Genomic DNA, 19,686 nt, shown 5'->3' on the forward strand with positions numbered 1-19,686 from the left:
AGACTATAGACTAGACTATAGACTAGACTATAGACTAGACTATAGACTAGACTATAGACTAGACTATAGACTAGACTAGACTATAGACTAGACTATAGACTAGACTACAGACTAGACTATAGACTAGACTATAGACTAGACTATAGACTAGGCTATAGACTAGGTTATAGACTAGACTTTAGACTAGACTTTAGACTAGACTATAGACTAGACTAGATTTGTAACTTTATAACTTTATAACTTTATAACTTTATAACTTTATAACTTTATAACTTTATAACTTTATAACTTTATAACTTTATAACTTTATAACTTTATAACGTTATAGCTTTATAACTTTATAATTTTATAACTTTATAACGTTATAGCTTTATAACTTTATAACCTTATAACTTGATTTTTATTAAAAATTTTAAATTTTTTCCATTTTTAAATTAAAAAATAAAACTTTAAAATATTGCTTATTATCTTTTTTCGTAATATGTACTCATAATATAATTTATTATTTTGTATTGAAATTTATCGATATTCATCCACACAATTATTAGTATTTTATGCAAATTATTTTTTTGTTTTATTTATTTTATTTTTGTTTTATTTCTTCATATCCCTGCCTTTTTTTGTATTATAAATACATTTTTTCCGCTTATAAAGTGGCCAATTTCCTGCAAATAATATTTCTTCTTTCAGCCTGAAACAAAAAACAATGTTTAAATAGCGGTTATTAAAACAAAATTCCACCTACATTGAGTTTAATATTTCTTTCTTCTGCTCCAGCTGTTTAGTTATAATGAAATACAAAAACGAAAAAAAAAAAAATAAAATAATCTTTTTGCAGTTTTATGAATTTCATTTGAATAAAAAATGTATATAAATTGTGCCATATATTAGTTGTTGTTGATGTGGAATTTATTCTCTTTATTTTACTTTATTTTAAAAGAATGAAAGATTCTGTTAAACACAGTTTTTCTGTTATGTTGCTTCTCTAAATTGTGCGTATTTCCTTGTAATTTTCATGTTACAACAAATGCCGGATGCTTTTTATTCTAGAGGAAAACACCTTTTAGTTTAGTGGCTGTATCTTTGGCACTTTGCGTTGAAGGTAAATAAAATGGCATGTTGATGAACGACAGTGGTTTAGAAAAGACATATGTATATCGGTTGAGAAAATCTTTTATTCCATAAAAACAAAGTGTGTTCGCTAGCTGAACAAAATGGTCCTACGAGCCGAATAGTTTATAGTATTAAACTTTTTAATGAATAATTGTGGTCCTTCAAACTCCTCACAAATCCGTAGAATAAAAAATGAAAAAAAGGATTTTTTAAATTTATTAAATTTGAGCGTTGTGTTTATAGCATTTACATGGTCCTTCGAGCCGTTCAATTGTCACCCGTTTTCCTTCTTCATTACCACCGTTCACTTTGCACAATCTCTAGTGAATTTTACTTTTGTTATAACACGGTCTGTCCACAATAAGACTATGTATGTATACCTATGTATATATGAGATTTCAGTAAAACACAAGCGGGACTTAGAAGATACATTTCCTGAAGCAGCAAAGGAACCTAAAGTAAACAACAACAACAACAACTGTAAAAGAAAGAAGAAATTGCTTATTACCGTTGTTAAAACACCAACAAACACCTAAATTATTTATAAGAGTTGTTGGCTGAATGTCATGGCGAATGATACCAGAGGCAGAGAAAAAGAAAACAAAAAACTAGTGACGCATTTCCTTTTCCAAATCAGTATATTCCAGTGAAAACCTTTTACATGGTTTCTCTGCTTCTTCACCCGTTGCCATAAGTGGCAGGAAGGTTTGTTTCAGGTTTATTGTTTTTTGTAGGATTCCTTTGTTTTTAAAGATAGAAGACTATTATACTTTTAAGATAAACAAGGTAAATCAAATGAATAAGCATCTTTTGTAGGTAGATATTATAGTAAAGAAGAAGTTTGGTAGATGCCATATGAGGATGTAATTGTGAGTTTTTGTTTTCGTTTTTTTTTTTTTATAAATAGATACAGCTATAGAAAGGAAACTAGTTTAGTTTTAAACCATTTTAGGGAGAATTTATTAAATAAAGGAAAGAATTGATATCAAATAAGGTAATAGTTAAGCATAGCCGACTTTATGATAACCTTCATCAGTTCATTATGTATCGTTACCGCTAATTAACATTAAAAATTTTTAACTAAAAACATATGTATATGCTTTATAGACTAGACTATAGACTAGACTATAGACTAGACTATAGACTAGATATAGACTACACAATAGACTAGACTATCGACTAGACTATAGACTAGACTATAGACTACACTATGGACTACACTATAGACTAGGCTAGACTATAGACTAGGCTAGACTATAGACTAGGCTAGACTATAGATTAGGCTAGACTATAGACTAGGCTAAACTATAGACTATACTATAGACTAGACTATGGACTAGACTATAGACTAAACTATAGACTAGACTATAGACTAGACTATAGACTAGACTATGGACTAGACTATAGACTAGAGTATAGACTAGACTATAGACTAGAGTATTGACTAGACTATAGACTAGACTATAGACTAGACTATAGACTAGACTATGGACTAGACTATAGACTAGACTATAGACTAGATTATAGACTAGACTATAGACTAGACTATAGACTAGACTATAGACTAGACTATAGACTAGACTATAGACTAGACTATAGACTAGTCTATAGACTAGACTATAGACTAGACTATAGACTAGACTATAGACTAGACTATAGACTAGACTATAGACTAGACTATAGACTAGAATATTGACTAGACTATAGACTAGTCTATAGACTAGACTATAGACTAGACTATAGACTACACTATAGACTACACTATAGACTACACTATAGACTAGACTATAGACTAGACTATAGACTAGACTATAGACTAGACTATAGACTAGACTATAAACTAGACTATAGACTAGACTATAGACTAGACTATAGACTAGACTATAGACTAGACTATAGACTAGACTATAGACTAGACTATAGACTAGACTAGAATAGACTATAGACTAGACTATAGACTATAGACTATAGACTAGACTATAGACTAGACTATAGACTAGACTATAGACTAGACTACACTATAGACTAGACTATAGACTAGACTATAGACTAGACTAGACTAGACTAGACTAGACTATAGACTAGACTATAGACTAGACTATAGACTAGACTATAGACTAGACTATAGACTAGACTATAGACTAGACTATAGACTAGACTATAGACTAGACTATAGACTAGACTATAGACTAGACTATAGACTAGACTATAGACTAGACTATAGACTAGACTATAGACTAGACTATAGACTAGACTATAGACTAGACTATAGACTAGACTATAGACTAGACTATAGACTAGACTATAGACTAGACTATAGGCTAGACTATAGACTAGACTATAGACTAGACTATAGACTAGACTATAGACTAGAATAGACTATAGACTAGACTATAGACTAGAATAGACTATAGACTAGACTATAGACTAGAATAGACTATAGACTAGTAGATACGAACTATAGACTAGACTATAGACTAGACTATAGACTAGAATAGACTAGACTAGGACTATAGACTAGACATAGACTAGGACTTTAGACTAGACTATAGACTAGACTATAGACTAGACTATAGACTAGACTATAGACTAGACTATAGACATAGGACTATAGAATAGACTATAGACTAGACTATAGACTTAGACTAGAATAGACTATAGACTAGACTATAGACTAGACTATAGACTAGACTATAGACTAGACTATAGACTAGACTATAGACTAGACTATAGACTAGGACTATAGACTAGACTATAGACTAGACTATAGACTAGACTATAGACTAGACTATAGACTAGACTATAGACTAGACTATAGACTAGACTATAGACTAGACTATAGACTAGACTATAGACTAGACTATAGACTAGACTATAGACTAGACTATAGACTAGACATAGACTAGACTATAGACTAGACTATAGACTAGACTATAGACTTAGAATAGACTATAGACTAGACTAGACTATAGACTAGACTATAGACTAGACTATAGACTAGACTATAGACTAGACTATAGACTAGACTATAGACTAGACTATAGACTAGACTAGACTAGACTATAGACTATAGACTAGACTATAGACTAGACTATAGACTAGACTATAGACTAGACTATAGACTAGACTATAGACTAGACTATAGACTAGACTATAGACTAGACAATAGACTAGACTATAGACTAGACTATAGACTAGACTATAGACTAGACTATAGACTAGACTATAGACTAGACTATAGACTAGACTATAGACTAGACTATAGACTAGACTATAGACTAGACTATAGACTAGACTATAGACTAGACTATAGACTAGACTAGACTATAGACTAGACTATAGACTAGACTATAGACTAGAATATAGACTAGACTATAGACTAGACTATAGCCGAGACTATAGACTAGACTATAGCCGAGACTATAGACTAGACTATAGACTAGACTATAGACTAGACAATAGACTAGACTATAGACTTGACTATAGACTAGACTATAGACTAGACTATGGACTAGACTATAGACTAGACTATAGACTGGACTATAGACTAGACTATAGACTAGACTATAAACTAGACTATAGACTAGACTATAAACTAGACTATAGACTAGACTATAGACTAGACTATAGACTAGACTATAGACTAGACTATAGACTACACTATAGACTGCACTATAGACTACACTATAGACTACACTATAGACTACACTATAGACTAGAATATCGACTATACTATCGACTTGTCTATAGACTAGACTATCGACTAGACTAGCCTATGGACTACACTATAGGCTAGACTATAGACTAGACTATAGACTATGCTAGGCTATAGACTAGACTATAGACTAGAATATATACTATAATATAGACTATGTAAGTTTGTTACAAATATCATTACAACTGTATAATACCTATTAGAAAATAGTACTCTAGGGTGCAAGAGTTTCGAAGGAACATATGAGTTTGATCAAAGTAATAAAAAAGCGGAGGGTTTTGTATTTTTTTTAGTTAAAAAGTTATAAAACTTACATCTCAGGTGTGTGTGTAAGAATGACTTTAAAATTTTGTTTAAAAATTTGTAATTGAAAATTACGATTTTCTTGGATTAACATATGGGAGAAAGTGACTTTTTCGAATTGCTTAATGAGTTTTTTCTTAGATTTAGAAAAATGACTAAGAATATAAAAACTTGTATTTGTTTTTAATTCAAATAAATTTATTAATTTTTTAATTAAAATTATTTTTGGCAATAGTTTAATGGGTTGTTCCGGAAATTTGCGGACGGACAGACAGATGTGGGTTAATCGATATTGATACAACATACATAGATTGTGGTCCAGCAACTATTCTTCCCTTTTAAGATCTGAGAAAGTATCTGTTAAACTTTTTTTTTAATAATTAAAGAACTTCCAACAATTTCAAGCCAATTAACCACTGCAACTTGCACTACAGCATGTCAAGTAAATCAAGCATAAAACCCCCACACTTGTGCTACAAAACCACAAAAACTCTTTTAGCTAATAAAATAAAACAGTTGTATTTAATTTGATCATAAAAAAAACACACAAACATAAAATACAAAATTTGCTTTTTCAAATTTTCAAAATTTTTAAAACTACACAGAGAGAAATAAATGAGTAATAAAGAAAAACTGAAGAACTACACAAGATGTTGTTTGTTGTCTGTTGCCGAAATGTTGTGGTGTTAAGCAAACTTTTAAACACATTTTAATGACACTTTTAAGCAGAAAATTTATGCAAAATTAAAAGTATTAAAAAATTCTCCAAAAAAAAAAATACATGTTAAAGTAATGGAAATCTGTTTCTTTACGCTTTTAAAACAAAAGACATGTTGCAACATGTTTTGTGGTAAATTAAAACAATTTAAAGAATGAAAAAAGAACTTTCTTAAAGCTGTATATTAAAAGAATAGGGAGGTTTAGAGGAAGGTAATAAGTTTAAGAATTTAGGCTTAGTTAGTACTAATTTCCAAGTTTTTTGAATACCCCTAATATTTCTGTGTGTAATTGGCTCAACTCGGCGAATATAAATTTAAGAAATTTTGCCGTTTTTGTTGCTTTTTTTCCCTGTTTGTTCTTTGTTATTTAATGTTTTCAAGTTGCGGTTAAGATGTTGCGGCCTTAAACATGCCACAATCTTGTTGTCTTATTTTATACTTTTTGTTGTTGTCTGCGTTGTTTGTTGTAAGTGGTAAATGTGCGCAACTCTATAATTTTCCAATATAAATAATGAAGTGTAGTCTGTTATATTTTTACGTTGTTTTTTTCCCCTTCTTCTTAAACATGGGTCAACCGAAATTATACACAACAAAAAAACCCATTGCAACTAGGGATGCCAATCGGGACTGGTTTTTAGAAATCCCGGGATTCGGGAATTTTAAATAAATCCCGGAATCCCGATATCGGGATCCCGGGATTTTCGGGATTTCTAAATCCCGAAAAATATAAAAAAAATCAAAAAATCTTAATAATTTACCGACAAAAATAAAATGTTTTATTTCATATTGCAATATGAATACTCTTAGTAGGTGTTTACTTTCCAATAAGCATTTTGTGAAAAGAAAAACAAATTAATTCAAAGTACATACTTAGAATAAAAATCTTTCCATCCCAGGCACTGAATAGTAGAATAAAAACCTAAAATAATACCCATGATATCCAAATTTACAATGGTTTCCAAATAATATTTAAATAGTATGTGTAATGGGGATCCATACGAGGCTACATAGAGCACCTGTACTGCACCTATATCTCCTCCACCTTATATTCCGTGTTCACTAACCAAGGGAATTATCTTCTCGCCATCTTATTGACAGGTTGACTTCCATTATATATATCCGATAGTATCAATGCCTATTTATTGCCCTTTTTATACCCTTAGTAGGGATGGTATATTGGGTTTCTCCGGAGTAGTGCTTTTGTTTTATACTGTCCTAAAATACGCTGATGAAATTTGAAATGATCGAGCATTTGATCCGAGCCCCCATACAAAACACAGCTTTAAAAAAGAATTAGTGTCCACAATTCGCTTAAAAAGAGAACTGTCGCAATGAAATTCAGCATAAAACATTTTATGTAATCGTAAATTCGCCCTCCAAATTTTATGAGGATCGACTCATACGATGGCGTCCTTCCCCCAAGCATATTTCAGAAAAATAGTTTTTTAACAATAAAGTGCTAGAATATATCGGAGGCGAGGTATACATTTATTATGAAAACTAAATTACATTTTACTCTCATAACTGGTGTATATGGTTGTATGGTCGGCCTCGCCCGCCTATAATTTCGTACTTGTTATTTTATATATCCGATAGTATCTATGCCTATTTAGTATAGCAATGAAATTTGATATTAGTAAATCCCTGACGAGCCAAAACCTCTCTACCAAATTTTATGTGGGTCGGTTCATAATTGACCCTACCCCCATATAAGGTCCCGTTAAAAAAATGACTTTAACGCTCATTACTGGCTTAAAAAAGTATAGCGATGAAATTCGATACACATATGTTTCATGCGAGTCAAAATCTCTCTACCAAGTTTTATGTGTTTCGGTCCATAATTGACCCTACCCCTACATAAGGTCCCATCCAGATAAATACTTTAACGCTCATTACTGGCTTACAAGTACGAGTGTAGAGATGAAATTTGAGATAAGTAAATTTCTTACTCGCCAAAAGCTAAGAAACTTTTATAGGAACGTAAATCTTCCTACCGGAAAGTGTATGAACCAAAATTGGTCTAAAAAAATTATGAAAAATTTTATAAAAACGGTCAATGATTCACCCTACCTCTCATATAAGATCCTATCAGTAAATTTGATGAGTAATATCACCCTGATGTTTATAGAAAAGTATATTCGGCATAGCCGAATATAGCACTCTTACTTTTTTTTTTTTTTTGATATTTCAGCTTGTAAGTTAGTAGAGTCATCTTAAGTCCAAAAACTTTTAAAATTCTCTTATTTAGTACTTTATAATGTATAAAATAGCGGAAAAATACTTAAAAATTCGGGATTTTAAAATCCCGAAATTTCCCGGGATTTCATTTTTAAAATCCCGGTTTTCGGTACTTTCAAATCCCGAAAATCCCGGGATTTTCGGGAATCGGGAATTCCCGTTTGGCATCCCTAATTGCAACTTACTCCTCTTCATCATTGTGGTTGCATCAGGATTTTATGAAAAGTTTTGTATGTGAACATCTTGTTTAAAATATTTTTCTTCTTTTTTTTTGCGATTTTTCTGGAAAATTCAACAAAAAGTTTGTGACATTTTCAAAACTCTTTATGTGTGTAAATAATGTAAATAAAAGAAATTAGCTTTGTCTTTTTTGTTGAATGTTATAGAGATAGAGTTAGAAAGAAAAAAAACATATAATAATGTAAATTGTGACTATATTTTTTTTTAAATGCTCCATCTTGGTCTTTATTAAATAAACATTTTTGGCAAAGAACCAACAAAAATATCATTTGTTTTTAAGTGAAATCCACAGACGATGGCACAATTGGAAAATGGCTTTTCGAAGATGAACAAAAAATTTTAGCTTTAAAAAAAAAAAATAGAAATGCCAGGAGATTTAAAGAGCCTAGAAAAGGACGTTTTATTTGAAGTAAAAAGAAAGGAACAATAATATAAAAAAGGATCAAATTATAACTTTATAACTTTATACCATTATAACTTTATAACTTTATACTATTATAACTTTATAACTTAATAACTTAATAACTTAATAACTTAATAACTTAATAACTTAATAACTTAATAACTTAATAACTTAATAACTTAATAACTTAATAACTTAATAACTTAATACTTAATAACTTAATAACTTAATAACTTAATAACTTAATAACTTAATACTTAATAACTTTATAACTTATAACTTTATAACTTTATAACTTTATAACTTTATAACTTAATAACTTATAACTTATAACTTATACTTTATAACTTTATAACTTTATAACTTTATAACTGTATAACTTATAACTTTATGACTTATAATAAACTTTATGACTTATGAACTTTATAACGTTATAACTTATAACTTATACCTTATACTTATCTAACTTTATAACTTTATACTTATAACTTTATAAGCTTTATAACTTGATAACTTATAACTTATACTTTATAACTTTATAACTTTATAACTTTATAACTTTATAACTTTATAACCTTTATAACTTTATAACTTTATAACTTTATAACTTTATAACTTATAGCTTTATAGCTTTATACTTTATAACTTTATAAATTTATAACTTTATAGCTTTATAACTTATAACTTTATGACTTTATGACTTTATAACTTTATAACTTTATAACTTTATAACTTTATAACTTAATAACTTATAACTTATAACTTTATAACTTGATCAACTTTATAACTTATAACTTTATAACTTTATAACTTATAACTTTATAACTTTATAACTTTATAACTTTATGACTTTATGAACTTTATAACTTTATAACTTTATGACTTTATGACTTTATAACTTTATAACTTTATAACTTTATAACTTTATAACTTTATAACTTTATAACTTTATAACTTTATAACTTTATAACTTTATAACTTTATAACTTTATAACTTTATTAACTTTATAACTTTATAACTTTATAACTTTATAACTTTATAACTTTATAACTTTATAGCTTTATAGCTTTATAGCTTTATAACTTTATAAATTTATAACTTTATAGCTTTATAACTTTATATTTTATAACTTTATAACTTTACAACTGTATAGCTTTATAACTTTATAACTTTATAACTTTATAACTTTATACCATTATAACTTTATAACTTTATACCATTATAATTTTATAACTTTATAGCTTTATAACTTTATAACTTTATAACTTTATAGCTTTATAGCTTTATAGCTTTATAACTTTATAACTTTATAACTTTATAACTTTATAACTTTATAACTTTATAACTTATAACTTTATAACTTTATAACTTTATAACTTTATAACTTATAACTTTATAACTTTATAACTTTATAACTTTATAACTGTATAACTGTATAACTGTATACTTTATAACTTTATAACTTTATAACTTTATAACTTTATAACTTTATAACTTTATAACTTTATAACTTTATAACTTTATAACTTTATAACTTTATAACTTTATAACTTTATAACTTTATAACTTTATAACTTTATAACTTTATAACTTTATAACTTTATAACTTTATAACTTTATAACTTTATAACTTTATAGCTTTATAACTGTATAAATTTATAACTTTATACTTTATAACTTTATAACTTTATAACTTTATAACTTTATAACTTTATAACTTTATAACTTTATAACTTTATAACTTTATAACTTTATAACTTTATAACTTTATAACTTTATAACTTTATAACTTTATAACTTTATAACTTTATAACTTTATAACTTTATAACATTATAACTTTATAACTCTATTTTAATGACATTGGTACATGTGAAGTAAAATGTTCAGAATGTTTTTCTAAGTATAGAATAGGTGGGACTAGGAAGAAGTTTGTTATGATGTAATGTTAGTTGTATAAAAAAATCTTTGAAAATTAGTAAATGAAATAAATAATACCTAAAAACTGACCCAAATTTCATTTATTTTATGACATTATACATAACTATGTTGATAATGCACTTTAAAAAGTGAAAAATGCAGCACCACTGCACTCAAATCCTCCCCAACTTAAAAGTTAACTGTCATATAAAAGTCACACTAAAAATGATAGATTACTAAAACGCCCTTTTTTCCACCTATTAAACGTTCCTACAACAAATTGTGATAAAATACACCTTTTCTACTTTAAGCAGATAAAAAAAGTTAACACAAAATCAAAGTATATTTAAAAAAAAAACAAATAAATAAACAAAAGAAAGCTTAACAAACAAAAATATTATAAATTTTCAACAAATATTGTCAGTTAATAATAAAGAAAAAAAATGTGTTTATAAATCTTTTGCTTTTTTTAGTCATAAAAGGAAATAGTTTTTTTTGTTGGTTAATTTCTATCAAAAAAGATAAGAATTTTTTTAATACTTTTTTCCAACCAAATGCCTTTTGTAGTGGGGTTTTCCATTCTTTATTCTCCAATGCATTCAAAGAAGACATTAATGAATTATGATTATATTTTATTGATATGTGTTGTTTTTTATACAAAGTTATTGAGGAGGTTTCATTTCTATTGTGTGGAATGTTTATTTCTTTCTTTCGTTTCTTTTGACTGTAAGCAGATTGTGTTTAGAGATTTCGTGGTCGTAAGTGTCAGAAGAGGTTTTTTTTGGCAGAATGTTTAGTAGCGAGGCGCCATTAATCATTTATTAATCATAATGCCAAAAGATAATGAATTAAAAGGTACAGTGGTGTAAAGGAGAGGAATAGAGAGGTGAAAACATCACAGCAGGGAAAGAAGGACATGGGGACTATGGCAAAATTTAAAATAAATATTATTCATCAATATTTAACATTCATATCAGTTTTTTAATCTTAACTAAATAATTAACATACAACTAGAACAAAATAATGACTCGACAAATCAAATATTTTTTCCAAAGAAAAAAAATTAAAATGATAATAAAATTTTTTTACTATTTTTTCACATTAAAGTAAAACAAACCGCTTTTTTATAACAAAATAAAAAAAATGTTTAATAATTTTATGATTTATCTAAATATTTAATTAACAAAACAAATATTTGTTAAAGTAATAATAAAATTAAAATGCACACACGGGCATATACAAATGCAGTTGTTTAAAATTAAACGAGTTTATGATAAACAGGAGCGTTTGTCAAACTAAATAGAGAGGAGGGTCAAATGTAATTTCTTTAGAAAAAGAAATTACTGTCGAAAAGCTATCAAGCTATTAACACCTAATGATGTTATTAAAATCTTTCTTTTTATTACACCCCTTTCTTTAACACGCCCCTGCTACTTAAGCCGTGTGTCAGGGTATGTGATGAAAAGAATTATTAAAACTACTTCACACCTCATTTACAATTTAACTAATAACGCCTGCTATTGTGATCACAAATGTTTGTCAGTCCTATGATTTCATTATTTTTATATGATTGTTGTTTAAATGTTTATAAACGCAAAAGACTATAAATGTTGCAAATTTGTTGCTGTTGTTCAAGTATCAGTTGGACCTCTTGGAATGGAAATTCGTTTAGCTATCAACACCGCTAATATGTTTTGCAGTCTACTACATATTCTCTTTGTTGCATTGTATGCCACACTTTGTGGCATGTTATTCATCTCAAAGTATTTTATTTTAATTGCAAAAGCACGTTTTGCAGTTAATGGCATGGTGCTGCTAAAAAAATCTATCCTTTGCTTTTATTGCTTTTTTCATTGGACCATTTCTGTAACAAGTCACGAGTATGGCAAATCATATGGAACCGCTTAAAGTTATGCCCCTTAAACATGTTTGTGGTCTTTTTTCTATAGTAAGTAAGTGCAACATTTTAGTTTTTCAAGGTTACCATACATGGTTTCCAGTGGTCTGAATGCAAGTACGTAAGCGATTTGAAATGTATAAAATGCCTTTAAACTAGTTTTCAGGGGCACAATTTAGTTTTGTAAAATATTGGGTGTTATAAACTATTTATAAGGTTGATTAGCTTTACAATTTATATAGTTACAATTTTACAACTTTATAACTTTATAACGTTATAACTTTATAACTTTATAACTTTATAACTTTAAAACTTTATAACTTTATAACTTTATAACTTTATAACTTTATAACTTTATAACTTTATAACTTTATAACTTTATAATTTTATAACTTTATAACTTTATAACTTTATAACTTTATAACTTTATAACTTTATAATTTTATAATTTTATAATTTTATAACTTCATAACTATATAAATTTATAACTATATAACTATATAACTTTATAACAATATAACTTTATAACTTCATAACTTTATAACTTTATAATTTATAACTACTTTATAACTTTATAACTTTATAACTTTATAACTTTATAACTTTATAACTTTATAACTTTATAACTTTATAACTATATAACTATATAACTGTATAACTTTATAACTTTATAACTTTATAACTTCATAACTTTATAACTTTATAACTTTATACCTTTATATAATAATAACTCTATAACTTTATAACTTAAAAACATTAAAACTTTATAACTATAAATTTATAACTTTATATCCTTATAACTCTATAACTTTAGAACTTAAAAACTTTATGACTATTACTTTATAACTTTATAACTTTATAACTTTATAACTTTATAACTTTATAACTTTATAACTTTATAACTTTATAACTTTATAACTTTATAACTTTATAACTTTATAACTTTATAACTTTATAACTTTATAACTTTATAACTTTATAACTTTATAACTTTATAACTTTATAACTTTATGACTTTATAACTTTATAACTTAAAAACAATATAACTTTATAACTTTATAACTTTATAACTTTATAAATTTATAACTTTATATCTTTATAACTTTATAACTTTATAACTTTGTAACTTTATAACTTTATAACTTTATAACTTTATAACCTTATAAATTATTTGTTTGCTATAATTTCTCTTGTGCAGTCCAAAAGCTTCCCTACAAACATTTTCTATTGCGGAAGTTACCCGTATGAAACTTCCAAACGTGCTAAAAGCTCGCCAGCGATGTTGCGGAAGTATACGAATTCTTGTCACCAGTCGGGAAGAACTGATGCCGAGCTGGGGAACGTCTAAGAGTAACGTGGAAGATACTTCTGGAAGACCCCCAGAAGAAACTTCTAGATGACTCTTGGAAGTAAGGTATTGCCAAAGACTCTTCTAGATGTAAATAGGAAGTCACTTCTTGAAGTGACTACTTAGTATCATCTAGAAGTGTTCCTATCTTATCTTCTAGAAGATAAGTTTTCTCTTCTTCTAGAAGATGAGTTTTCTCTTCTTCTAGAAGAAGAGTATTCTCTTCTTCTATTTGTATACTCACCAAAATAAAATCTATAAAAATAAATCTAAATAAAATGAAATTTTATAGTTTTTATTGAAATAATTGAAATTAAAATAGTAGAAAAATAATTGATTTAACAACTAATTTAAAAAAAGTAATATATGTATGTACATTAGACCGACTCACAAAAAATGGTGCCTCATAATATTCGCTGTTATGTAATATGATGTTACCCAAAATATTTTCTGTTAAGTGTTGTCCATTATAGTATGTAGTATCATTTGAAAGGTTTTTTGAAGCCAAGTCTAGTGGTGCGCAAAATTGTGCATACATTTTATTTTTTTTTAGTGAAAAACCTAACAATTTTAAATATTTTGGAATATGACAATTATAAAAAGACGGTTATTTATGATTAATACATCATTGGACGCGGCTTTAAAATACCTTTTAAACGATACCCCGTATTGGATATTTTGTTTCAAAACAAACAAAAATTAAAAAAAATAATTCCAAAATACCTTTTTTAATTTGGTCCAGCTCACGAACGGTCATCGCTAGACTTTAAATATTTTCGGAATCATCATAAAACAAAGCAAGGTAAATTTTGAGAGAGGTAACAAAAGCACGTTTTTGCTTTCCATACAGAGTGAGTCGGTTTAATGTACATATGTATCCACAATTTAGAATTATTACCTTATAATAAGATAATTTTCAGGAAATCTGTATTAATATTCCAACTGTTGACTGGTATACTTCCAAAAATTGTAAAACGTTGGACTCTTTTTGTAGTTCTTCATAAATTTTATGATCAATCCATCAAATTGTAAGAGTTATATTTTGGAACGCATTAATCCTTCAACGAAGTAAACAAAAATAATGTTATAATTAATATTTAATATACATACATACTTTTGTATTTATTGAAATTACCTGTTATACTTTAGGAAGCAATAAAAATAGGATTCTCTTATGATCAATACATTTCCCACCGAAATTTAAACGTTCAGATCCATTTTTTACATTTTCTGCAAATAATCGACATTTTTAATGGAACCGCGTGATGAAATAAGACATATATAACTTACCAGATCCCTTTTTTATATTTTAATTCGGTTAGAAGTATTTTAATAGGGGGTACAATATTAGCTACTACTTTCTAAAAAAATAAAATAATTAAAAATTAATTTATTTATTTATTGTTTTTAATCAATAAAAACATTACCTTTCATAAACATTTTTTAAATAACTTGGAATTAAACCATCTATAAAGATCTGAAATTACTAAGCCATGGATTATTTTTAAAATTATTTACAGTCACTAACGATAGAAACACCTTAACGACCCTAAACGGGATATTGCTTTTGACACTAATACTGCAATACTATTTTGCTCTCTTCTAATTAAGGAGTTATACACGTTCAAAAACTATCTACTTAGGTAATATCTTGGGAACGGCATGCTCAATATTAAGAATATTAGTATCATATGATAGCTCATTGAAAAAGACCTGGTGTTAATAACTAAAAAAGTACCTATAATTAGAATAATTAAATCCAAAGCTATATGAAAATTAATAAAATTGTATTTATTTAAAAAAAGGTGGGTTTAAAAATATCTGTTTTCAATATTAAATATCTTATATGGGCAATTTCGTGTCGAGTGACCCAAGTCAAAAAATAATTTATGTATAAAACAGTAGTATTAATTTCAATATAATGATTCCAGATAGCGTTTGAATACTTTAAGTAAAAATTTTAATGTATTTGGTTACGATAATGAAATACAAATAAAATTTTAGCTCAAAGTGATCATACGTAATCTAGAAAAAGGACCTAAACGCGCTAATAGTTTAAAAAATATTGAAAGTTAAGATTTAACTCAAATAAATCTAAATAGGTTAAAAATGCAATATTCATCAAATGAAAGCCGAAACTTACAACTTGAAAAAGTCTTTAAATGCTTATAACTCCTAAACCAATTAAGAGAGAGACGAAATTTTATATAAAAACATTTTTAATTAAACATATTAGACTTCGTTTAAAAATAATGGAAATGGAAGCCGTTTAGAGTTGTTAACTTATTCCTAAAATATAGTACTATTTTAATGTAAAATATTACAACTTACTTTTCAATTTTATTTATTTAATTTAATAAACTTCACCAATTAACAAAACCTTCTTAAATGTTTATTAACAGTTTACTTTTAACACAACACTGTCATATTGTTTTTTTTTTCTTAAGATTTACAATATATTAATTACACTATTTTTCTATGAACATTAAACTCAATAACTCATTTAAGTTTTACAATGAATAATTAAAACTGAAGATGACTGGACAAAACGCAAAACATCACTGAACTTAGCAAAATTTCTGCATTATTTATTTTTATTTTTTTCGCGTTCACGCTAAAAAAATGGAGTATTTATATTTTTTTGTTTTTGTACTCTTTTTACTATCATCCGGAAGTAACCTAAAAGTATACTTCCAGACGGCGAAAACTAGAAATCAATGTATTTTGTTTTTGTAAAATGTGTGCTCTCGTCTGACAATCGTCCAGAAGTGACTACAATCCACACTTCCAGATGAATAAAATACAACATTAATGTGAACACTCTTCAAACTGTCTTCCAGAAGTGACATAAACATACAAATCAAGAAGATACAAATTAGGAAACAATGTATTTTGTTATTGTAAAATGTGTGTTCTCACCCAACTCTCATAGAGAAGTCACTAAAACGTATACTTCCAGATGAAAAAAATTCAACAGTCAATGTTTTTTGTTTAAGCAAATGGATGGACTCTTCTAACTATCATCCGGAAGAAACTTAAAAGTGTATTTCTAGAAGACGAAAATTCGAAATCAATGTATTTTGTTTTTGTAAAATGTGCGTTCTCGTCTGACAACCGTCCAGAAGTGTTTCTGACGTGGCGTCTGGGGTGATGCGCAATAGTTTTGTCTTCTAAATGTTTGAAGGGTTTTCTTTAGGCCCCATATACTTCAACAAACCATTCCTTATAAATGGTGTAAAACTCAGCAAATTACAATTGTCGATACAACAGCATTAAGTTTTTAAACTTGTACAGACTTGATCTTCTAAGCCGCTGCATGATCGTGTTTATATTGTTTAAATTTATTCCCGGCTTTTAGGCTTAATTTAAAAGCCCTATACGAAGAATAAGGGCGTTGCTTATTATCATCTGTTATTTTTTGCGAGAAAAAATAACATTTTGTTTCTTTGTTTTTCGTACTTTGAACATTTATATAATCTTATCAGCTTTTATTATTGCTATGGTTTCCCTGGAGTGTTTGGGATCTCTATCTGTGTTGCAGTTTTGGCATCTTAAATCTGGTTTGTAATCTGCTGCTGTCAGAATCTTGGCTGGATGACATGCTGGCAAAGTTGTTTTCGTTTTTATTAGTATTTCAATATAATCTGGTTAAATTTTGTTTTCCAACATAGTTAGTGAGAGCATTGCTGTATTGATACTCATATGATCCTGAATTACATCCACATATACTTGTTAATTATTTGATCAGTACTTGAGAAACATTTAAAAAAAGAACTTCATACCAATACCAATTAGATAAAACATTTTTAAGAATCTATTTGCAAAAATTACAAAACTGTGTATTTTGCACACAAATCTGTCATAATCATTTTTCTTTATGTTTGATTTTAGTTTAAATTCAAAATAATCCTGCGAATTAAATCAACTTGATTTTGATAGAAACGACATTTTTATTAAATTTATTTTATATAAAAAATATTTTATCTGTGTCCTTTTTTTAATGCTGTTGCTAGTTTATGCTTCATGTGCTTTGTAATGTAATATCTAATTTGTTTTATGTTTTAGATTTATTTTTTGTTTTAATTCTTTAGTAAATTCATTTTACAAACAAAATGTTCATTTTACAAACAAAATATAATGTTTTTGTAACCTTTTTAATGTTATATTAATGTAGTTGTTTTATTTTTTTATATAATAGAAATTTCTAAAATAATTCGCATAAATAAATTCATTGTTGTTAAACATTTCTGTTTACAAAGGTCCTTTTGACATCCTTTTTTTCAGTTTGTTGGTTTTATGGTTTAGAAATTTTGTGCTCAGCAATGTGTAACATGTTTTCTTTTTTTCATTTTTAATGAGAAATAGAAAAAGGCTGTTTATATTTAGCATTAGAAAGATAGATAGACTTTTAAATGAAAATATTAAATTAAATTTTGAAAATCAATGGTTATGGCAAATTTTGCTAATATTAAATAAAGAAAAACCTTGAACTTTGAAAAAAAGTTTGCTAAAATTAAGGATAAAAGCAGAAAATTTAATAAACATAAATAAGAAGTTATAATGGGATTAAGTTATAAAGTTAAAGAGTAATAAAGTTATGAAGTTATAAATTTATAAAGTTATAAAGTTATAAGGTTGATCTATAAGTTCATGATCATGGGATCTTGATTTAATATTTATTAGGAATAGATCATTTAAAAGTAATATTTACCTGTTGTCTTAAGAGTCCTTCAATTTCTAAAATCCTGTTGATTTTCTCTAGTCAGCGATAAAATCTGCAAAGAAAACATATTGAAATTAAAAAATTATATTAAAATGTTTCAAATTCAGCAAAATTTGAATTCTAAATTATAATGCTTACTTATAATCGTTATTTTAATGCTAACCCCTTACTTTGTAATGAAAGTTTTTCATTTTCGCAATTTTCAACAATTTCTTAACAATTTCAATTTAAAAATCTCTTTTGTTTTAATTTTAATTTTACTTTTGTATTTTTCTTTTCTATATTTATTTTACTTTTTAGTTATTTTTTGTTGTTTCGTAAAAGGAACTCTTTAACTTATTAACATTTTAATTATTTTTCTAAGAAATAATAATTACAAACAATATACTTAACTCTACTACTCCTACTACTACTACAAGTTATACTACGAAATGAAACAAATAAAACAAAAACATTTAAACATCATTCATATAAACCCCCATGAAGTTGAAGGAAAAAGACATATCGTTTTTCCAACAATTGCAAGTAAATCCCAGAATTCTATAGTAAAACGTTTAAGTAAAAATATTAAATTGTAATTTTAACACATAAGCACAACACATGGCGAGCAGCAGCGCGAGAGCATCATCAGCAAATTCATCTAAATTTTGAACCCTTTCCCTGTTTTTGTAATGCCAATGTTAGTAAACAGCAACTTCAACTAGATTTTTAGCTCCTACAATAAGAAAAGTACTTAAACTTTGTAATATTTTAGATTGACATGCTCCACGTTTATACGTACATGCTTACGCCCGCAGTTAGAGGGAGTTAGTTTATGAGGGATAATCACAGTCTACTAAATTGTTTGTTATAAATGCAAATTATCCAAACGGGACGAGCTAAAGGACTAAAGCTTTCCACAGTGAATTATAAGGTCATAAAGTTATAAAGCTATAAAGTTATAAAGTTATAAAATTATAAAGCTATAAAGTTATAAAGTTATAAAATTATAAAGTTAAAAAGTTATAAAGTTATAAAGTTATAAAGTTATAAAGTTATAAAGTTATAAAGTTATAAAGTTATAATGTT

General features: G+C 27.0%; 1 protein-coding gene across 1 annotated transcript in view; it reads right to left on the minus strand.

The window, feature by feature from the left end:
- The window catches only part of LOC119609146 (roundabout homolog 2-like), a gene marked incomplete at its 3' end in the record, with an annotated part of 186,598 nt that overhangs the window by 104,707 nt on the left and 62,205 nt on the right, over positions 1-19,686 (minus strand). The window contains exon 2 of the mRNA XM_037963860.1: positions 18,607-18,670. The remainder of the gene's footprint in view (positions 1-18,606; positions 18,671-19,686) is intronic.

Source organism: Lucilia sericata, unplaced genomic scaffold (assembly GCF_015586225.1).
Source record: "Lucilia sericata isolate MDLA Ls3-8-SP2 unplaced genomic scaffold, ASM1558622v1 Contig000940F_arrow, whole genome shotgun sequence".
In the NCBI taxonomy this organism is placed as follows: domain Eukaryota; kingdom Metazoa; phylum Arthropoda; class Insecta; order Diptera; family Calliphoridae; genus Lucilia; species Lucilia sericata.